The sequence below is a fragment of the Protopterus annectens genome, chromosome 1.part0, assembly GCF_019279795.1.
Source record: "Protopterus annectens isolate FY-2018-M chromosome 1.part0, PAN1.0, whole genome shotgun sequence".
Taxonomy (NCBI): domain Eukaryota; kingdom Metazoa; phylum Chordata; order Ceratodontiformes; family Protopteridae; genus Protopterus; species Protopterus annectens.
This window is the reverse complement of record NC_056725.1, coordinates 1,170,404,983-1,170,413,738: the sequence shown is the minus strand read 5'-3', so window position 1 is coordinate 1,170,413,738 and position 8,756 is coordinate 1,170,404,983.

The window sequence follows — 8,756 nt, the reverse complement described above, 5'->3', positions numbered from 1 at the left end:
GTGGAACAGAACTTAAGGTAAAATGTGTAGAAACTGTGACATCCGAAATCATTAAGCTAAAATTTTTCTTTCAAAGAAAGAACAGAGTTCATGAAACAAGGTCATCACACAGAGCAAGCAGACTCAGAAACTACAGTTGCATACAGCAGATATATAATTTTGTATAAGGATGCATTCAAAATACACATATTTGTTCCTTGCAAAGTACACTTTGAGCTTGGTGCTAGTGCTCACAAGTACAATGATAAACATATAAACGTATAAAGTATTTCATAGTTGTGAAAGAGACAGAGTGAAACCTCATCAGCTAATGTAAGGCAGATGATCATATCACATCCAAAGAGAACTGATAAAAAAGGGCTATTGATGTAAAAAGCAGATAAGCTATGGATATGCAGTAACTTCAAATTCTTATTATTGTTTGGCAGTTAACTCAGATGGTTAATGCTCTGAGCTGCTAACAAAATGCTTCCTGCAGTCGAGGGGAAGAGAGTTTGATTATCTGCATCTCCATTAGCTCACTGTGTGATACTGAGCAAGTCAGTTAACAAGGCAATACTCCCAGGTCACCCCTGAAAAGGGGTACTTGAGCTCCGTACGCTTACCTGGTTAAGAAATGTATAAAAATGCTGCAGGGATATCATATTACCACATGTTAACAGTGCAGGACATACTACACAAGGTCCATAAAATGCATCTGTTTATCCTTGTAATTGTAATGCATATCATACATCCCATTAATGCAAGATGGATGAAGACAGTGATTACAAATCAATGTTTTGGATAGCCTGCATAGGAAGGTATAGTTTACATTGTGATTTGGAGTAGCTTTTCTATCAGTACAATCTCTTGGCCAACTTCATGGTCACTGAGCTGATATACAATGGCAGCAATGATGGCCGTGCTGATGTGGATGAAGAAATATCTATGTGGTTATGACAGCAAATTGCTGTTTCTGATTGATCATTGCTAGGAGGTGAAACTAAAAAGTAGCACAAAAATGCATTTTTTTGACTGAATGTTTGTGGTTGCAATTATTCCAATGGCTTGGATGTTAGCTTGCAAATGAAATATAAAAAAACTGTGCAAAAAAAGGTCCACCATTATTTTTTGAATAAACCACTTTATTCACAAACAACTTGGAATATTTTGCACAAATTGTGCAGTCCTGATGCATGGCACACATGAAACTCACCCCACTGGCTGAGCCATTTGATTCATAACTGTTCAATTGTTTCTTTACGTATGCAGTTAACTCCAGTCCATCCTGGTGTTTACATTATTTCCATTCATATTTCAGTACATTTCATTCACAGTTGCTACGTAATCTCTTTATGCAATCAGGTCTCACATTTGCTTCAATATATTTATAGTGCCTTTTCCGATAGTTATTTAACTTGCATTGATCTTTTTGTGTAACATGCATGAAGATCCCCCTTTCAAAATTAATACCTTATTGCAATCCTTATTATAGGCCATTAAATATTTACAATTTACAAACATTTTTGAATATTTTGTACAAACTGTGTAGCCCTCATACATAGTGCACTCGTAGCAGAGACTAAGCCGTTTGATACATAATTGTCCATTGTTTCGTTACGCATACACCTGGCTCCAGTCCATGCTGCTGATTACATTATTTTCATTCATACCTGAATATATTTCTTTTGCACTTACTACTTTTTTTTCTGTATGCAGTCATGTCTCTCATTCATTTACATGTGTTTACAATGCTTTTCCTAAATTTGCTTAGCTGTTATTGAACTTTTTACATAACGTACATTAAGTTTGTCTCTTCATAGTGAATACCTCATTGCAAGATTCAGAACATTCCATTAGCTATTTACAATACTTAATACTGACACATCTACCAACCTACGCTATGTGGTTGCATACATCCTCCCTTCACTATGTATGTATTCCCATCTTACTGTTTTGAACAAGCTTTCTTTCAGTTCCCTTTCCCTATACTGTAACCATGGAAGCCAGTGGCTTACATGTTTCTTTTTATACATCCCTCGTGCTTCTTCCTTCCTCATACCTCATAAGCCCAAGCCATACTGAAGCTAAGGAAACGTATACATACTCATTACGATTATCTTCTTCTCAGTATCGGATAAATCTATGTCCGACTGATAAAAGTAATTAAAATACAGACTAACAACTGTTCTACTAATTGTAACATATCAATAAAACAGATATGACCCCTATACAGTTTCAACCTAATTGCTATGAATGCAACATGTAACATCCATAGTTTACCGCTGTGCATTAATGCTATCCACCCTCTGAAAGAAAAAAAACAGAACATTAATTGTGAATATAAAACTTAGCCCTCACTGCATCTTAACTTATTTCCAGTACTAGACATCACTAAACAACTAAGCTGCTCTCTGGCATTACGCTTAGCTAATCAAAGCCTTTCCACTTTAAGATTACATCGAATAAGAGATGCTCAAACACTTGGATGTTGTCTGTTGCTTTTTGTGTTACTCTGTGTTATGTGATTCAGAAATTTTATCAGAAAAAAACACAAGAAAGGTGAATCAGAAGATAGAAACTCTACACTATTTTGCCGCAACCTAAATATGAAAGTAACAAACAGACTGAACCAATATGCCACAAATCAGACATGAAGACAAAAACAGGCAAGGCTGGCTCAGAATTCTTTCTATTGTGGATTTCTTTTGTTAGTTCAAGACATGTAAAAGAGTAAAAATCAACAAATTAAAGCTTTGCTCAAAATACATTTATCAAGTGGTTATACTAAAAATATCAAGACCTTACACAAGTTGAAATTTGAATAAACCATTCCTCTTCTTCTTAACACAGATTTTAAAGATAAACTATCATATAAGCCTGGTGTCTTCTTAGCATTGCACAAAATAGATCATACATACTTGTGCATTCAGTGTAACTATTTTCACTGCTGCTGTAGCTTTTTGGCTATATAGGTTGTGTCTTCCCCAGGGTACAGCAACCAGACAGCTTCACAAAGCTCTGGCTTCCTCCCACACTTTTATTCTGACTGCTGATTGGACAGGCAAGAGGAGGGAAATCAGCGATCAGACTCAGGAAATCGTTAGTACTTTCTTGCTGCCCTGAGAGGAAGGTTCAGCAGAGCAGCAATTGGCCTTGAAGCTTCATTTCTGGCAGATAAATCCCCAAAGGGGAGCCCTTCCACATAGAAAGTGTTCCTGTTCCATGAAAGTACTTATTTTAATTTATTTTATTGACTGAAAGTGGTGCTTTTCCTTAAATAAACCAAATATTGCTTCACAATGTTGGATGCTTCTTGTCATGGACCACTATTTATAGCTAAAGGCTTATTTTGTGGTTTAGGGGCTATTTATCTAAAGTTTACTTGTTTTGTGAGACTTAAAGGGTTGGGAAGTGTTTTAAATAGGCAGAAAATATTCTGAATGCATTTAGTGCTTGTGTATACGTTTTGACTACTTATCTGTTATCTTTGCTGTCAGTAGGCATTGTAGACAACTGCTTTATTTCTGACAGGATTTTACTATTTCTCTGTTATACTTAAAGAATAGAGGACTGTGGGATTAAGGGTAAATGCATGTGTCCTGCTTGTGAACCCTTCTGTGACAACTTTCCTTCTGACTGACTCATTCAACTACAGCTTACAGTCTTTCTGGCCTCTTCCACATGGATAATTACTCCGCTCCTACTGGCTCTTCTCCCACTGTACCTAAGAATAAGAAAGAACACAATAAAGAGCCCTTGCAGCCACCACAGACTGATTCAGTGCCTCAGCCATTTGTGACTGAAACTAAAGTGGCCATCTGTTATTACTCAGACCACTCACTTTCTTCTCTGGATTCCTCTGGTGTAGTTCTTTCAGCCACCATGGACTGGGGTTCAGCCATGTCCTCTTCAGCTGTTCCAGTTTCCATTATGGGCATGAGAAAACCATCTTCTTTGGATCAAGGAGACAATCTGGGGGATGCTTTTCAGAGTAACCTGGGATGGAGATCTCTTGATGGGGCTGATCTGCCATCTCCAAATCAGTTTTTGATCAGGGTGTTACCTGCAATAAACCCCAAAAGATTATACATTGTTCAGAAGACAAGATGTCTGTTAAAAAAGATGATTTTCTAACCTTAACCAGATAATTATTATAGGGAAATCCTTACTTAAGGGCAATGTCACTATAGAAATCTCTGAGTAAAATCTGTCAGAGGAGTCTGACATAGACAAAGACAGATACAGGGATCCTGGAGATTCACAAGCCCATAACTCTGATTTAGAGGAAACTTGCTCCTTTACACCTCCTTTGGAAGAATGTTTTACACTTTATTTCCAGAATGAATGAGGTATTTTTGCGGGGACAGATTGATGCTCCCGTTGACGTGAGGAGATTTTATGATATATTGGAAGTGGATATACCTCATACTACACCCATCCCTCACATTTTGCCAGCCTTGGAGAATGTGTTTAATGTTGCCTCTGGTAATCTTGATACTCGGCCTTCAGAGCCCAAAAAGCAGACAGACTGTATAAAGTACCTAAGACTAACAACATTTTATTTTCTCATCTTTGATCTGATCCAGCTACAATGCCTACATCTTCACAGCTGGCAACAGATTATTAGTTACTACTAATCCCTCTCCAGTGTGCAAAGAATGCAAGGTATTGAACTGATCTGGCAATTGAATGTTCTCTTCTTCCACATTAGCTTCTAAAATTCTCAGCTACCATGTCCATACGTGGAAGTTTATTCCATTTTGTACAGACAGTTTCAGGGAGTACTCTACATCTCCTCCTTCAGAGGATAGCTCCTTTCCGAACTGTATTGTTTCTAACATTCCCTAAGTATATAAATTTGCTTTGAAGAGTGCTTATGATTGTGCAGTACATTGGTCCAGATTCCAAAAGATATACTGTTAGAGCAAATCTTTTGGAATCTCCCCCCCCCCCCCAATGTAAACCTGTTTATAAATAGGTGTTATACCAAAGTAAGTCACATACACTGAGAGCAAGTCTTTTGGAATCTGCCCCCCCCATGTAAACCTGTTTATAAATAGGTGTTATACCAAAGTAAGTCACATACACTGAGAGCAAGACTTTTGGAATCTGGCCCTGTATCTAAGACCACTGCTACTGCCACAGTTTTCAGGAGACATGCCTGGATGCATAACCAAAAGTTTGCTGATGAAGTAAAGGTTGACATTTTGAATTAGGCCTTAGATACGAAGGTTTTGTTTGACCCTTCTCCTTCTTCCAATCTGATGAAAGATGGAAGTTAATTCAGGGGCTGTCTAAGATTTGTTAAGACTCCTTTACAAATCTCCCCAATCCTCTTTTCCTTTTAAAAAACAAAACAAGCAATTCCTGCCAATGCAAGGAAAACAAGGAGCAAAAAAGGATGGCAGGAGGGAACAACAAAGATTTTTTCCAAAAAGGGATTGCCTAATATTTCAGTATGACTACACCAGCATTCTGTCTCTTTTCTATCCCCACCTGTCCCTATTTCTAAAAATCTGTCCCAGAAACAGGCTCTTTACATTCCCCTATGGCAACCAATTATTTCAGACTCCTGGTTGCTAAGAGCAGTTTAAGAGGTGTACAATTGACAGTAGATGCAAATACCTCCTTTCAGGGGATTCCTCCCCATGTACTGAACTAAAATATTTTTCTCTTAGGTTCATCATCACTTACTCACCATAGGAATCAGAGAAACAGTGCCTTTAGATCAAGGGGCAAAGGCTGCTATTCCAGAATGTTTCTGCTACCAAAAAAAAAACAAAAACTTTTTTTGGAGAACAGTTCTGGATCTTTCCTTTCTCAATCTGTATGTGAAAGTACTAAAGTTTAAAATTCTGGCCCTTCAAGCACTATTACCCCCCCCCCCCCATAGTTCTCTTGAGTGTCTTGGTAACATTTGATGTTAAACTTGCTTATCACATTCCCATAGACACAAGCTTCAAGACTTTTTCAAGATTTTCTTTGTCTAGGTCACATTACCAATTATCTGCATTACCCTCTGGGTTACCTCCTGCTCCAAGGGTGTTTACAGAGTGTCTAGCACCAGTCATAACTCATTGCAGACTGAATGCCATTCTCGTATTTCCTTATCTAGATGACTTACTTATCTTTGTAGAGTCTTTTCCTAGATGTCAAGAGTCCTTAACATGTCTTTCATCTCTTCTAACCAATCTGGGATTGCAGATAAATGTACAAACATCCTCCTTGCCTCCATCATATAGGATTATATTTCTAGGCTGCCTTATAAACACTTCTCAGTAAAAGGATTTTCTTACACAGGTGAATATGGATTTTTACTGGAAAGTTTTCTGAGCTTCTCCAACAAGTCTCAGACTTCAAGGAAAGAGAATAGCTCAGAGTTCTAGGGTTCATGGCTTCTGTGATTCTCATGGTTCAACTCCCCAGGTCACATATGAAAAAAATTCAATGGTTTGTAAAAAACACATTAGCCCAACATTTTCATCCTCTGGAATTTCAGATTCCAATTTTAGGCTTTGTCAAAAAGGGATTGCACTGATGGAGGGAACAAAAGGTTTTAAAAACAGGTCTCCCTTTTTCTCCTCAGATACCCAGTCAATCTGTAATTATAGATGCCTCAGAATTTGCTTGGGTAGCAATTTCTATGGGGATAAAGCTGCAAGGCCTTTGGAACTACTCAGACAGACCAAATCACATAAATGTCAAAGAAATGTTGGCTGTGATGCACATTTTAAAAACTCTTCATGACTGACATTTCCCAGGGTCTCTACAGGTAAATGTGGACAAGAGCACAGTGATGTGGTACATAAACAAGGAGAAGGACACCAGGTCATACTCTCTGTGCAGGCTGTCTATATGGCATTTGTGGGTGGGTGGGGGGCTCTACAGCATTCTTTAACTCTCCAAGCATCTTATATTTTATTATAGAAAAATATAGTGAGCAGGTTCAGGACAATCTGTTGTGAATGGAAACTGAATGATGGGATCTTCCAGGAGTTGATCAGTTGTGGGGATTACCTCATATAGAGCTGTTTGTCTTCTTTCAAAACAGACTGTTGAATAAATTCTGCTCCCGGGCTCTTTGTAGACAGGTCTAGAAAACAAATGAATTTTCATTTCCATGGTTGGGAATGTTCCTTTACACATTTCTGTGCTTTCCAGTGATACTCAGGGTAATTCTAAAGATTCAGAAGGATTCATCAGTAATCATTTTGGTTACTCCCCTTTGACCCAGGCAACATTGGTTGTCCCTTTTTATAGAATTGGCCAAGGGCAATTACCATAAGTTTCCTCACAGAATGGACAAAATGCTTTAATTCCGAAGAATATTCAGACAAGGTATTCTGTCGAAACCTAAGGTGTTCTGCAAGCAAAGTAACGTTAATACTTTGAGAGTTCATTTTGTTTTATTATTAAGTTTAGAAGTCGGTAGTTTATTGTATCTCACCAGAAATATTTTAGTGCACATATTGCCTAATACTACAATCTGGACGTCTACTGTAAATGCATATCAGTTATGGGAGATATCGCGTCAGACTGATACATACCAAAAAGTGACAAATATACTGAATGGTAATCTTACAATAGCTGTAGTCAGTTAATTTTATACCTAAAATACATTTTCATCAGCAGAGTATTAAAACAAATATATTTAAAATTCAAAATGACAATGCAATATGAAACATTTCAACATTTTGATGCAGATTCAGACCAGAATTCTCTTGGGCTAAAAATGAGTATACAAGCTCAAAAACTCTTATAATTATGAACACTTTAGGATACTTAAGGCTAAAAGCAATGATGCTGACTTCACAGGAAAAAAAGTACATGAAACAAATATCTATATATAAAAAAATAAACCAAGTAAATTTATTTGGAGTTAAACTGTATATATTTAGGAGAACAGTACAAGAAGTGACTGAAACCTTGGACAAGTATTATAGAAATTAAAATACTCACCAGAAACTGTAGCTTCTTAGATAAAAACTGAGACAAAAACAAGAATTTTACAGAGCTGTTCTTCAGCAAAACTATGGAGAAAGGCATTGAGAGAGTGACATTTCATGTAATAATTTACTGAAATATGATATAATCAAGATATTCCAAAATGCCAGGTAAAAGAATGAAAAACAAGCAAACAAAAATATGAGTTTAATATCTACTATACAGCAGTGAAAGCAATATAAATGATTCAAACCACAACAAAATAAACTGAACAATCTTGTATAACAAAACAAATGTAGAAATTGTAAAGGCATACCTTCACACAAAACAGGATGACTACAAAAATAAAATATTATTTATTATGTAGAGCATATAATTATTATTGAAGTCAATCCAGATATAATCCATGGAAACAATATAATCTTCATATGAAACCACAAGGCCCTTTTAGACAGAACTGATACAAAATCCACCAATTAAGTCATGATGGTTCATTGCCATAGCATAGCATAAACAGTGATGATTCACATAATTAGGTATGCACAGTTTTAAGCAACATATGTAAAGTACAGCCTGTGATTATTACTAAAATACAAAGCATAACTGTGGCAGTAGGCAGACATAAACATAATAAATGAACAAGCCTTTGTAAAGATAAATCCGTATCCTAAATGTCAGCAAACTGCAGCATGAAAATATAGTACTATAGCATCAATGCCATGAAACGGAAACTTACACACACTAGTAATATCCATCTCTTTAAAGAGTAATACAAGAGTGCATATGATATGGGATACAGCAAGGCATTCCTTAGCCACAGTTGTTTACAG